Source organism: Papaver somniferum, chromosome 7 (genome assembly GCF_003573695.1).
Source record: "Papaver somniferum cultivar HN1 chromosome 7, ASM357369v1, whole genome shotgun sequence".
NCBI lineage: Eukaryota > Viridiplantae > Streptophyta > Magnoliopsida > Ranunculales > Papaveraceae > Papaver > Papaver somniferum.
Genome location: NC_039364.1, coordinates 167,171,198 through 167,185,838, shown reverse-complemented (window position 1 = coordinate 167,185,838; position 14,641 = coordinate 167,171,198).

The window sequence follows — 14,641 nt, the reverse complement described above, 5'->3', positions numbered from 1 at the left end:
TGTATTTTTATCATTAATAATATAGTCATTTTTAGATTTTTTTACCATATAAATGATCCAAAAATATGGATATGATTTTTTATTCTTATATATATGTTTACTCAATTTTTTGGACTTTTATCATAAATGTTCGAAATTAATATAATACTAGTTTTTTGTATTTTCTTGATTTTTATCATCAACAACCTAAAAACTCAACACCATCCCTCACTCCAGAATAAAAGTAGCACTGGTGGAGCTTACCCTCTCTCCTATTGGCTGGTGAGCGTAACCTCGCGCTCTCATTGGCTCTTTGAAAAACCATTCATGTTCGTCGGATGAAATTTCGTTAGATATGGTGCGTTGATCTGACAATGTGCGGTGTAAATTGGGTGGATGGTTGGGCCACACGCGACGGACGACCCTCATTATTTAGAAAATAAAGAAAATAACTATATTAATTTGGAACATTTATGATCTTTTATAATTTCATGCATTTATTATAGAAAATCCAGAAAATAAAAAAAAACATACTATGTTAATATCGGGCATTTATGATTAAAATTAAAAAAAAAATCAACTCAACATATTTATATAGAATAAGAAAAAGATATTTATATTTTTTGAATCTTCTGTAAGGAAAAAGGAAAAGAAAAATCTGAAAATGACTATATTAATTTTTAGTATTAATGATAAACATCTAAAACATCTAGAAAACTGCTATATTAATTTGGGACATTTATGAGTAAAATAAAAAAGAAAATCAATTCAACATATTTATGGAATAAAATAATAAGATTTAATTTTTGAATCTTTTATAATTTCATGTATTTATTATAAAAAATCCAGAAAATATAGAAAATTACTATATTAATTTCGGAATTTTATGACTAAAATAAAAAAATCAATTTCAACATATTAATGGAATAAAAAATAAGATTTATATCTTTTAAATCTTTTATAAGTAGAAAAATCTAGACATGACTATATTAATTTGTAGTATTAATGATAAACATCTAAAAAATCTAGAAATGACTATATTAATTTGTAGTATTAATGATAAACATCTAAAAAAATCTAGAAAACTACTATATTAATTTCGCGTATTGATTATAAAAATCATAAAATATAGAAAACTACCGTACTAATTTCGAATATTAATGATAAAAATCCAAAAAATAAAGATAATACTATATTAATTTCGGACATTTATGATAAAAATCCAAAAAATCCAAGCATATCTATAAATCTGATATAGAAAACAATTTCAAAGATTTTATCCATTTCAACTGGGTAAAAAAAATATTTAAATTAATATTAATATGGTCTCAAAAATGGTATGCCTTTAATATACACACGATTATTTGGGGAAAAAAATAACAATACGCAGATAATTTCTGTAATAATACTACTATCATTTTATTTTATTTTGTTCTTAAATTATTAGTTAGTAACGACGCTAGTAGTGGATTGAGTAGCTTTATTTATGAAATCACAAGTGTATTTCACATGGCCATGGATTGAGTGTTTTGGCTTTCTCTACTCTAGGAGAGTTGGGTGAGGATACTTTGTGTTTTTTCAAGCGTCTGAAGAATTGTTTAGTTAGTAACGACGCTATTAGTGGTTTTGGTAGATTTATTTTTCATACATTAGGCGTTGCTATTCAAAAAGGTGTTGGAGCCCAGCTTGTTGCTAGGTTACCAACCAAAAGCTTTGTATAATGATTATAAAAAATAGTTTGATATAACTAGTTCTTTTAGGTTTTAAAAAAAAATTATTATTTATTAACAAAAGAATCAAATACAAGGTACAATATCAATTTTTTGTTACTATTATTATTAGAAATCTTTTAATTAATACTAATATATTCTTAATAAAATATAAAAATAATTTGCCTAATTTTCTTCCTTTCGGATATTGATTGACATTGTTTCTCAATAAAAGTAATTTCTTATCGAAATTTAGTTTTGGGAATATAAATAATTCAAGCGAAAGCCAAACCTCATTGTTGCATATTATTTTTCTTTTCGTGTTTTTTCTTCATTTTCTCGGTTTCTTACAATCTAGGATTTTGTTGTCTAATTTATTTTTATTGTTTGTTTTGCATGTAATCAATAGGTTGCGGTGATGGGAAGTCATTATATTAGTCTTTTACTAGTGGTATGTTTCTCACCCATTTTCAACATAGTCCATGATGTTTATGGGTTTGATCTTTTCAGAAAAAATTAAATATTTAGTTTGGAAAGGTGGTTTAGGGAGTCGAAATCTCATCAAAAGTGTCAGTTTGGAAAGGTTAAGTACCAATTTCTATTTAGGTCTCAATTCGGTTTTTTTATAAGGTTATAGTTTGTTTGTTGACTATCCCTGTGTTTCAGATGCGATAGCAATTCCAGAATAATTTCATTAGAATGGGGTAAGCATGATTATTTGTGGGTGTATTTTTCACATAGAAATTGTTATTGGCTATTTTTTACGGGTTTGAGAAGATGCCTACAATCAATCATGTTGAGAACATGTAACTGATATGGTGAAGTAATTTTTATTAATATTTGTGAAGGAAAATGGTGGTGTGCAGTAGTGGGGTTTAGCTTATGAAGATGCGATGTAAGGTTGTTTTTTTTTCATTTTCTGTTTTATTAAGATGATTTTATCAAAATAAAATATGTATAGCAAAAGTAGGCGTTTAATCATTTTGTTGTTATTTTATTGTAATATTGTTCGCGGTATGATATTTTGATTTCACACAAATGTTTAGTTCATTGAGATTATTTGTTCATAATGGTTACTGCAGTTCACGTGTTCATGATCTAAAAATGATAAATTTTGGGAAGGAGGGATACACCTATTCATTATAGTGGTAGTTGTAATTTCTTTAAAATAGCAATGACTAATTACAACCCAAGTTTGGATTAAATACAATCCAAATTGCAAAATATGTTTTTGACTGAATACAACCAGTCCCTTTAATATTTGACCACGTTCTTACTTAACCGGACAAACCATGAACGGAAAATATTTCCCGATTAATGATGATGGGGATCGGGAAAATCTTGGAAGAAATGACATTAATTACTGTGAATAATTAGGTCCCAAAAAGTGTTCATCAATTTACACTGTTTGGTTTTGAATTAAACTCATTTTGATTCAACTTAGAGATGTAGACTGGTTATTTTGATAACATAATCACTGGGAACCTAGAGATCATACCGTAATATTGATTCGGATACCTGTAAATTCATCTTCCGTTGATAAAACACTCCATCCTTTATTTTATCACCTTCAACACCTTCACGATACGAAGAATAACCGTTGAAATTGAAATTCATCTTCATCTGTACTATTCTATACAAATTAAGATGTATTCTTCCGTTGAGTTCTTATTCTCTTTGATCTTAACTTCATCTGTCATTTACCTATACCCATTAATTATCTCTCTCACCATAGCCTGTATGGGAAGTCTACGGAAAAACAAATCCAAACGGAAGAAAGAGAGAATACAGAATTAACCAGTTATTTTGATCTACAAAGGGTTGTATCTAGCTATTTAGTAAACTGAAAGTGAAAAATAAAATGGAGGATTGCATTTAACCCAAACGTGGGTTGTATTTAATCACTGCCTTTAAAATTAATAGTTTCCAATGACGCCTATTATATTTATAGAAAGATTCTTTTTTGAGGCATTTATTGAAAGATGCATACAAATTAATGAGGTAATCTTTTTCAATGGTTATAATTATATATGGAAATAAAATTTTAAATTAGTGTTTATAAAACTCAAAATACCTAAAAAATCTTAAGGTAAAAAATTCTTTAGAGGTCCACTTATGGTAAGAGAATCCCAAAAGACTAGCTTAAATATTTAGTATGTTAAAAAAATTCTTTTCCTTACCCTGTATTTTTGAATTTTTCTACTACTTTGTTATATTTTGTTTCCATACAAAGAAATTTAATTCCATTTCATTTCTCAATTCTCATTATTTTCTTTGCAGCCGAGTCTCAAAGGTCTATATTAAGGACACCGGCATGGACATTTGTAAAATGTTCGTCATCTTAGATATACTCTCTAAACATGTACAAGTCTTTTCGATGATGATACTGGCCCCGTCCATCATTTTCAATTCTGTGTAGGGCTAAATGGATAAATGTTGACATGAAATAGGAATAAGGATGGATGAAAATCCCAAGAAACATTGTTAAGTTATTGTCCTAAGAGCATTTTACTGTCTCTTGGCTTTCCTTTATGAAATTTTCTGATATTTTTAATAGGGTTCTGCTAGATTATTGAATTATAGTTTTTGTGAAACCTATTCTTATTATTCTTTTTCTTTCTCGAAAAGGCTATACGCATGAAATTGCTTTGTTTTATAGACCATGTCGTAACGACACTTCGTTAACTTGACCTACGGTTGATGTAAATAAAAAATTGTTCCTTTAACTGTTCAATTTCAAGAGAGTTTTATGTTTTGTTTCAAGCGACATACTAAAAATCCAGCAACCAAATTATTTACTTAACCAATACAATTTAGATTCTCTTCGCCAACAAAGGTACTACAATCATTAATTAGTGGTTGCGGTTAAAGTAACAATGAGTGTTCAAACAAAGTCTTAGTGGGATGTTAGTTCATTGCTTGATTACAACTTCTTTGATGGGAAGCTCAGTATAATTTTTCAAAAGTATTATTTAAGAGGATTTCTTAATCTCCAACACTTTAAATAATACGTAATTGGTGAATAATTTGGTTCTGGTTGTTAATTTACTAAATGATTGCTACAAAAAAAAAAAGATAATTGGTGTTTTCATGGTATACTACAGTTGTTAATTGAGATCCCTTCTTGGACCGATGCGGGGCTTCGTCCAACTGAGGATTGATTCTCGTCGTACCCAGTTCAAAGCATGGGTAAAATACTAAAAAAAATCTAGAAATGACTATATTAATTTGTAGTATTAATGATAAACATCCAAAAAATCTAGAAAACTACTATATTAATTTCGCGTATTGATTATAAAAATCCAGAAAATAAAAAAACTATCGTACTAATTTCGAATATTAATGATAAAAATCCAAAAAATAAAAATAGTATTATACTCCCTCCGTCCCTAATTAGATGACCTACTTGGTTTTAAGTTTTGTCCCATAGATGACCAATTTTTGTTACTATAAGAAATATGTATAATTTGATAGTTATGTTTATATTCGTTACGTAGGTGTTTTAAAATGCTTTTCAACGGTATAAAGTTTACGAAAAACCGTGATATAGTTTAAGAGATAAATCATTTCTAAGTTTTACTAACATCCATGTCTTAAAAATTGTGCAAACTACAACTAGGTCATCTAATTAGGGACGTAGGGAGTATTAATTTCAGACATTTATGATAAAAATCCAAAAAATTCAACCATATCTATAAATCTGATATAAAAAAAAAATAGGAGAGAGGGTAAGCTCCACCAGTGCTACTTCTATTCTGGAGTGAGGGATGGTATTAAGTTTTTAGTTTGTTGTTAGATCGGTGAATTTCCTTGATCACATCATCTTCGACCGGAAGCACTTCATATATATGCTTTGAGCGCAATATTTAGGGTTGAAAATCTATTTTATATTAACAATAAATACAGGAGTCATAAATAGGAAAATAAAAAAATGGTGAAAATTCATAACTAATACAATTTAGATTCCATTTTCCAATAAAAATACTCCAATTATTAGTAGGCGATTCCTACGGTTAAAGCAACAATCACGGGTATTCAAACGGTGTCATAGTTAGATATAAATGCATTTCCCTGATTACAACTTCTTTGACTGGAAGCACTTCATTTGTTTTGAACTATTTATAATTTGCAAACTATTTTTTATGTTATATATCGTGTGTTCCTTTGATGTCTCTAATATCAGGTATTGATACAACCGTATAATGAGTGTGATTTTTCATTTAATTATACGGACTTGGAGCCTAAAAGATAACTTGAGTTGGATGCTTGATTCCTAACACAAGCTTACGATTCTTAATAAAGATATATCAGTGCATTTTCTTGATTACTTCTTTGACGGGAAGCACTTTACATGCTTTACGATATTTAGGGTTAGCAATATTTTATATTAAGATCGTGTCATTTTTTAGCGTTTCTAATGTCAGATATCATCACAACTATATAATATGTGTAATTTTTCATTCAAATACAAGAAGTTGGAGCCGGGAAAACAATTTAGTTACCCGCTTGATTTTTTACACAAGTATACGATTTCTGAACAAACATATATACATGTATTTCCTTAATTACATTTTCTTTGACGGGAAGCACTTCATATGCTTTACGTTATTTAGAGTTGGCAATCTATTTTATATTAATATCATGATTTTTTTAATGTCTCTAATATCACATATCGATGCCTATATAATGGCTAATGACATTTCATTGATTACTTATTTGACGGGAAGCACTTTGTATGCTTCGCACTGTTTGGGGTTGGCACTCTGTTTTATATTAATATCGTGTTATTTTTAGTGTCTCTAATGTCAAATATCAACACAACTACATAATATGTGTGATTTTTCATTCAACTACAAGAAGTTGGAGCCTAGAAAAACAGTTGGGTATACGCTTTATTTTTAACGCAAGGATATGATTTCTGAAGAAACATATATATGTATGTTTCCTTAATTACATCTTTTTTTACGGGAAGCACTTCATATGCTTTGCCTTATTTATAGTTGGCGATCTATTTTATATTAATATCATGATTTTTTAAGTGTCTCTAACTTCATATATCGATGCCTATATAATGGCTAATGAGTGTGATTTTTCATTTAACTATAAGAAGTTGGAGCCTGGAATAGCGGTTGAGTTGGTCCCTTAATTCTTAACACATTTTCGAAGAAATATATATCAATGAATTTCCTTGATATCATTTTCTTTGACGGGAAGCAATTCATATGTTGTGCACCATTTAGAGTTTTGAATCTATTTTATATTAATATCATGTTTTTTTTTAGTGTCTCCAATATCAGATATTGATACAACTGTATAGAAAATGTGATGTTTCAGTTAACTACCAATAGTATTGATACATGTAATGTAATGAACTACTTATTGATTTCAAAGGTCGGTATAATTTTTCTAAAGTATTTTATTTAAGAGGATTTCTTAATCTACAATACCTTAAAACAATACGTAATTGGCAAATAATTTGGTTCTGATTGTCAATCTACTAAATGATTGAGTCAAAAAAATGATAATTGGTGTTTCATGGTACACTGCAGTTGTTATTGAGATCCCTTTTTGGACGGGTGCGCGGCTTCGCGTAACTAAGGATCGATTCCTGCCATACCCAATTCGAAGCACGGGTCAAATACTAAAAACAATATTAATTATGTAATTATAGATTAAAATATTTTTGAGTTTATTTGTAGAATTGATTATTATTTTATTATATTTCATGAAATTAGTTTTCGAAACCAGGTTAGATCTTCAAATCATAATAATATTATATATTTGATTATATTATAAAGTTTTAACTGTTAATTTTGAATCTGTTGGATAGTAATTCTATAAGCTTATTAGAACTCCTATTAGGACGGGTGCTGGGGGAAGCCCTGCCTCAGTGAACATGAACTGACGATGTAAGAAATTCCAACAGTCCCGGTGCGTAGCACGGGTTTCAAACTAGTAAATAAGCGAAATTAATATAGTAATTTTTTTAGAAAAATTCGACGGTCATGATTTTAAAAAAATCATGTAAACTCGGTGTAATTATATGCAATAATTTTAGTTGAATTGATTTTTTTATTTTAATCATAAATGCCCGAAATTAATATAGTAGTTTTCTTTGTTATTTCTAAAAAAAATTCCTTACAAAAGATTTTAAAAATATAAATCTTATTATTTTATTCCATAAATATGTTGAATTGATTTTTATTTTTAGTTATAAATGTACGAAATTAACATAGTACTTTTTTTTTATTTTCTGGATTTTTTATAATAAATACATGAAATTATAAAAGATTCAAAAAAAAATATAAATCTTATTATTTTATTCCATAAATATGTTGAATTGATTTTTTTTTATTTTAGTCATAAATGTACGAAATTAATATAGTACTTTCTTTTATTTTCTGAATTTTTCATAATAAATACATGAAATTATAAAAGATTCAAAAAATATAAATCTTATTACTTTATTCCATAAATATGTTGACTTGATTTTGTTTTTATTTTAATCATAAATATTCGAAATTAATGTAGTAATTTTCTTTATTTTCTGGATATTCACGATAAATACACGAAATTAATATAACAATTTTTCTAAATAATGAGGGTCGTCCGTCGCGTGTGTCCCAGCAATCCACCCAATCTACACCGCACATTGTCAGATCAACGCACCATATCTAACGAAATTTCATCTGACGAATACGAATGGTTTCTCAATTAGCCAATGAGAGCGTGAGGTTACACTCACCAACCAATAGGAAATAGGGTAAGCTCCACCAGTGCTACTTTTATTCTGGAGTGAGGGATGGTATTGAGTCTTTAAGTTGTTGATGAATACTATTTTTTATCTTAGTAGGTGTTATATGTGAGAAAAGTTTGATATAATAATTATATGTTTGGACCGAGATTTCACCTATATTTCAATGATAATCTCCCTGATACAAACTTGTACGAGGGACCGAGACAAACCAAAATATGATGTTGACTACATTGGCCCGGAATTATAAAATAAAAATACACTCTTTTTTGCATTTCTCGTGGAGCAAGTCCAATGGGACTGGCAAACAAGCAGATTTGCCTATTTTACACCCACAGTGGGACTGGCAAACAACTAAAATGGATATACAAACTCTCAAATAAAAGGGTTTGTCCATCGCGTGTCAAGTTGAGACGACCACATCAACATAGGTCGGTCGGCCTATACTGAGCCGAGACGTGGCTCACATAGAGATGGGTCTTGTGTCACATTGAGACGAGCATCCTTGATTGAGTCGGGTACGGATTCTCTCATCCAACTGCTCTAATTCTACTCCCTATAAAAACAATCAATTTCAACTCCAAAACCACACCTTCTCCACCTTCTACGTCCACAACTTCTTATAGTTTCACTTCAACATTCATATTCCTATCTCAAAATCTTTTGAAAAAAAATATCCCAAAAAAATTGGCTATTAGAGTTCGTGGTCCTAAGTTTTCTCAGGAAGAAGATTTAGCAATTTGCACAGCTTGTGTTTTTCGAACAAGAGATAATATCCACAGTGTTCCAAATTTTCGCAAACGACTTTTTGGAAACAAGTTTTTGTAATGTTCTCTTCAAAAACGGGGAATCTAAGAAACTATGATGCTCATGGACTATATGCTCGTTTTTAATTCATTTGTCATGTTGTCAACCAATTTCTTGGTATGCCAATGTAGATTAACCAAAATATGCTTAAGGGTGAAACTGAAGCTGAAGTAATCCAAAGAACTGCGGTGATATGGCACCAAACTAACGGAAGACCTTTTAAATTATTAGCTTGTTTCAATATCCTTAGAGAACTTCACAAGTCCAATGCCCTCTATCGTCTAGATGCTCCACCATTCGCTCCACAAGCCGCACTACTAGCCGCTCCATAATGAGGATGTTTATTACCTCGCTTTTATGATTTAATATTAATTTTATTTAGTCTAAGGTACTTTGATTTAAAACAGAAATGTTTAAATTGGTTATGTTAGTACACGAATGGTGCAAATACAAAGACATTTCTAGTAATTAAACACATGACTACACAACGATGGTAGAATCAGTTCATACACTTAATCAGTCCACTCCAACTTAAAACATGACGGACATTTCCAAAAGTGTTTTCCATATGTGTCTTCTTTTGTAGAAGTGTGCAGCTGTATAAAATATTTGCAACCAGGGTTGGGCATCCACTAACCAACTGTAAGCTCTACTTCATGGTCATGATGTGACTTCTTAATGGGTACAGAAGAAGGAGATGATTAGTAAGAAGGGTTTTATTTACAAATTTTCAGATCTAAATTATGTATTCTACCAAATTATCCTTACCGATAGTATCAGTGTATCAGTGAACCTGAAATATCGATTCGTACCGGCCAGTATGAGCGTTTTTTTCGTTCAATCATTGTATCGCCGATATTTTAGATATCTTAAAGGTTTTTCCCGATACACGATAAAAACCTATAATATCGGCCGATACAATTGATATTTACTACATTGATATTGACATTGCAAATACCTAAGCTTTTCTGGTTGTGATTCAAAGACCATTCTGTTAGCTGAACAACCTACTTGTGCAAACTTAATACATCCAAGGGCATTTCATCAGACTATGGCCATCCATGAAACATAATAGACAAACTTCTTTTGCTTCCACACATAATATATGTTTTCTTTTGATTTTAGAAAATATGGGGTTGGTTGAGAATGTTTTTGGTTGTGTTTAGAAAATATTGGTTGTAATGTATGATTTATATAAGAAAAAATATGGCCGTTATAATAAAGCTTTTATCTCGTCTCACATTGAGACAATCGACCTTGGTTGAGCAGGCAACGACTAGTCTTATCCAACGGCTCTTATTCCACTCCCTATAAAGTTCAAATGATTTCAGCTCCAAAACCACACCTTCTCTATCTTAATCTCAAACTTCTGTAAAAAAAAAAACTCAAAAAAATAGCTGCTACAATTCGTGGTCCTAAATTTACTCAAGAAGGGGATTTTCTAGTTGTAAAAGATATGTTATTCATACTATAGAAAATATTATGCGTGATCAAGCCATGTCGCACACGTCTATTTGGAATAATATTTTCACACTGTTCGTTTCAGAAATGGGGAACCCCGGAAACCGAGATGCTCATGGATTATGTGCTCATTTTCAATCAATTAATCATGCAGTCAAGCGATTCATTCCTCAGGTAAGGGGAATTGATCGAAAAAAAATTAACGGCGTAACTGAAGCTGAAGTGATCCAAATAGCTATAAATGAATGGCAGGAAACTCACGCCTAACCTTTTCTTTACGAAGCTTCGCTTAACGTCCTTAAAGATGGTCCATCTCAATGACATATGTACTACACCCGAAGGGCTCTCCCTCTTTAGACTATGGAAGAAGATGTTACTCTTATTTGATTTTGGCTACATATTATAACGAGAACTATTACCAAGGACTATTTCTAGGAAAGGATGTGTCAAAGTTTTGTAGCGTTGCGAAGTGAACATTTAAGAAACATCAAGAGACTTAAACTAATAATTTCATCCATCAATAAGGATGTCGGACATTATACAGAAGTTTTGTGGATGGTTCACCGTGATAATTTTGGATTGTCCAACGAAGAACTGGTGGGTATCTTAATACCTTTGTCCTCATTGAGGCCAGATACTATGGTCAAGGATTTTCCTTAGCTATATCTTATTTGAAGATAAGAGAATCGGGTCTCAGGCCAACCTCACTATGGCGATGTGCCATCCCTTAACTACACTATACAGAAATTGATTTCCGTGTAAATAGTTCGGAACGGAACGTTTAAGTCAATGTTTCGAATTGACTCAAACGAATACTCAATTTCCGTTTCTAGAGTATAAACTTCCAGTAAATAGTCGGACCAGCCCTCTCCTTCATTACTCTCTTTTTTGTCTTTCTAAACCCTCTAAATCCTTTTTTACCCTCTTACGATTTTGATAGTGATTTTGTATGATTCGTTAATGGAAACTTAAAAGGTTTGATTCATACTCAGAGGAGATTCTATTGCAATCTTCAGTTTTGAATTGTCCACAAAATCAACATTAAGTCATCCTAATTTTAGGGTTTCAAGTTTAAAAAAAAATTCATGAAATTGTTGATATTAGGTTGATTTGGTATGTTTTATGACATATATGTAGTTAGGAAACCTTGAAACATTTTTTTTGTGATGGATTTTGTGATTAGAATTGATTGTTGATTGAACCAATATGTTGTTTTTCATTATTTATTGAACCAATGTGTTTGAATGTAATTATATGTATTCAGAAAACATGCCCCAAAGGAAATGCTATGAATTATGTGTATTCAAAAAAAATTCAACATGTTATGAATTATACAAATCTGGTTTCTTCAAAGGATCATAATGAGCACAAGTTAAAATTCCCCAAGGTAAATGCTAGGTATAAAGTAGGGGACATCGATGTAGCTCAAGCAATGTTAGTGAGTTGGATGACATCATTTGCAAATTTCCACATGCTAGATAAATTATCGATAATTTCGGGTTTGGATCAGTGTTTAGAATACATTACCCAAAACTTAACGACTTGTGTCTAACTAGTGGTGTATTAGAGAGGCGGTGGCAAACCAATACATTTCACTTCCCTAGTTTTGAAATAGGGTTTACCCCATTAGACTTCACACAACTATCAAGAATTCTCATTCACCAAGGAAGCCCTATATGTTTGCCACAACCATTGACTGATACAGAATTGCATGAGCTTGCTCCCGTGACCATAGATTATTTGCTCCCGTGACCATAGATTATTTGCTCCCATATATTGGCACGATTTTGAAAAGAAGATGTAGATGGGGAAAAACGATTTGTTGGTTTTTACGGAATTGAGGAGACGACCTTACGGAGGAGACTCCTTGAACCGAGCAAAATGCTTAACCTCACACAAATTCACTGCAAGAAGGGAGTGCTTTAAGTTCGAGAGATCAATCTGTAGGACTTCGGCCTAAACCAAGACAGTGGCCGTTCCAGAGTCAATTCGGTCACAAGAGAGGATGGGTCGATCTGTAGGAGGGAAGCTGAGAAATGTGTGAGTTCAATGGTGATCGAAGATTGTAGGTGTCTTGTGTATTCTGCGTAAATAGATAAGATAAGCTCTGATTGATTGAATTTGCTCTGTTGAGAGTAATTGCTCAGACGTTGAGTTGTCAATCTCGTGTTGTCTGTTCGACCAAAGATTGTCCTCCTTTTCAATCATGATTCAGAGACTTATTTATATTGCTAGAATTGCAAACACCTTGATCCCATGAAGTGTGACAGTTGCTGGAGTCAAAGAGTGGGGAAGTGGAAATCGTGTTAAAACCAGTTGCTCATCGTGCGAAGACTTGGTTGATTTTCCATCCACTACTCTGATAACTCCTTCGACTGATTGCACCACTTTCTCACATTCTTGTCGTGTGTATGAACACACGTGACGTAGACCGCCAGACCAAAACCCTAGTTAATATCCCCCCATGTAACACGATTGATTTCTCGTGATTTTGGAGTCTGCAAGGCAGACGTGTGTTTAGTTAGTCAGTTGCTGACTTCATGGGACGATGAGTCCTTGTATTGCTGAGTCGAACGTGATTTGTAAATGTTCTGGGACTCATGAATTGAACGTGTCTGTTGAGACAGAGGTATAATTCTCGAGTAAATGTTGATAGTTAAGGTGAACAAATATTGTTCACTCGATGAATTGTTGAATATTGATAGTTGAACCAATATTCCTTAGTCTGAGCAAATATTGCTCATTTGAGAAAATGTTGCTCGTTTAATGAATTATTGGTAGTATGACCAAATAAAATATTATTTTAAGATACTGGCAACTGAACCGAGTATAATTAATAAAATGTTGATTATGGGATCGTCGTAAAATTATTAGCGTTCGAATCTGGAATTATGAACCTTGGACTCGAAACCCTAATTCGATCATTTGATGGTTTATTGAAAATCAACATGGAGTGAAGGAGGGACCGGCTACATGGGATGGTGGATCGACCATGTAGCGCCCAGATGCTCGAATGAACAAAATACCAAAGTCTCTTGAAGACCAGTTGGCGAAAAAATGATTAAATGTTGGTTTAATCATTTATTCAAACAATGTTCGTCTGAACCTTAGGTGATAAAACCTAATAAATTATGAAGAGATAAAGGACCGACCAAGGGGTCATGAAAACCGGCCCTGGTTGGTCACGGGATCGACTGACAATCGTTTTATGAAATTCCAAAATTGTTTGGAAGAGTTTGAACCAACAAATTAGGTCAAATGATGAAAGTATGTGGGACCGGCCTCTTGCAAGCCAAAGAGACAACCTTGGTCGGTCAAGGTAATATGCTCGCGTCTCCAAAGTGTCTGTGTCTCAGTCCTGAGAATTTTGATATTTTCTGATATGCGTTTGAGCAACATTTTGAGAAAATATGAAGAAATCAAGGATTTTGCTGAAACTGAGGAAACTTCATAAGATGAAGGAAATAATAATAATAAATTGAAGGAATCATGAAGTGTGGGACCAGATATGGCCAAGGCATGGACGGTTGGCCAATGAGTCCGGTCCCATGGCACTTTTCCTAATTTTATATTATTTTCATGATTTTAGGGAAATATCATGAAATCAAGGAGTTTGTTGAAACTAGGGAGTTTTGTTGAAATCAAGGAGTTTCCTTGAAGTGAGGGAGTTTCCATGAGATGAGGGAAACAAATAATATTAATAATAACAAAATAAGGGCGTATGGGACCGGCTTGGGCATGGTCGGCCGGCTAGGACCCGGTCCCACGAGTTTCCCTATTTTTATCCTTTTTCCTTAATGTGAAGGAAATATCATGAAATCAAGGAATTTCATGGGATCAAGGAAATAATAATAAGGAATGCAAGGCGTGGGACCGGTCACAACTGGGGCATGACCGTCCGGCTAGTAGGCTTGGTCCCGCACATATTTTC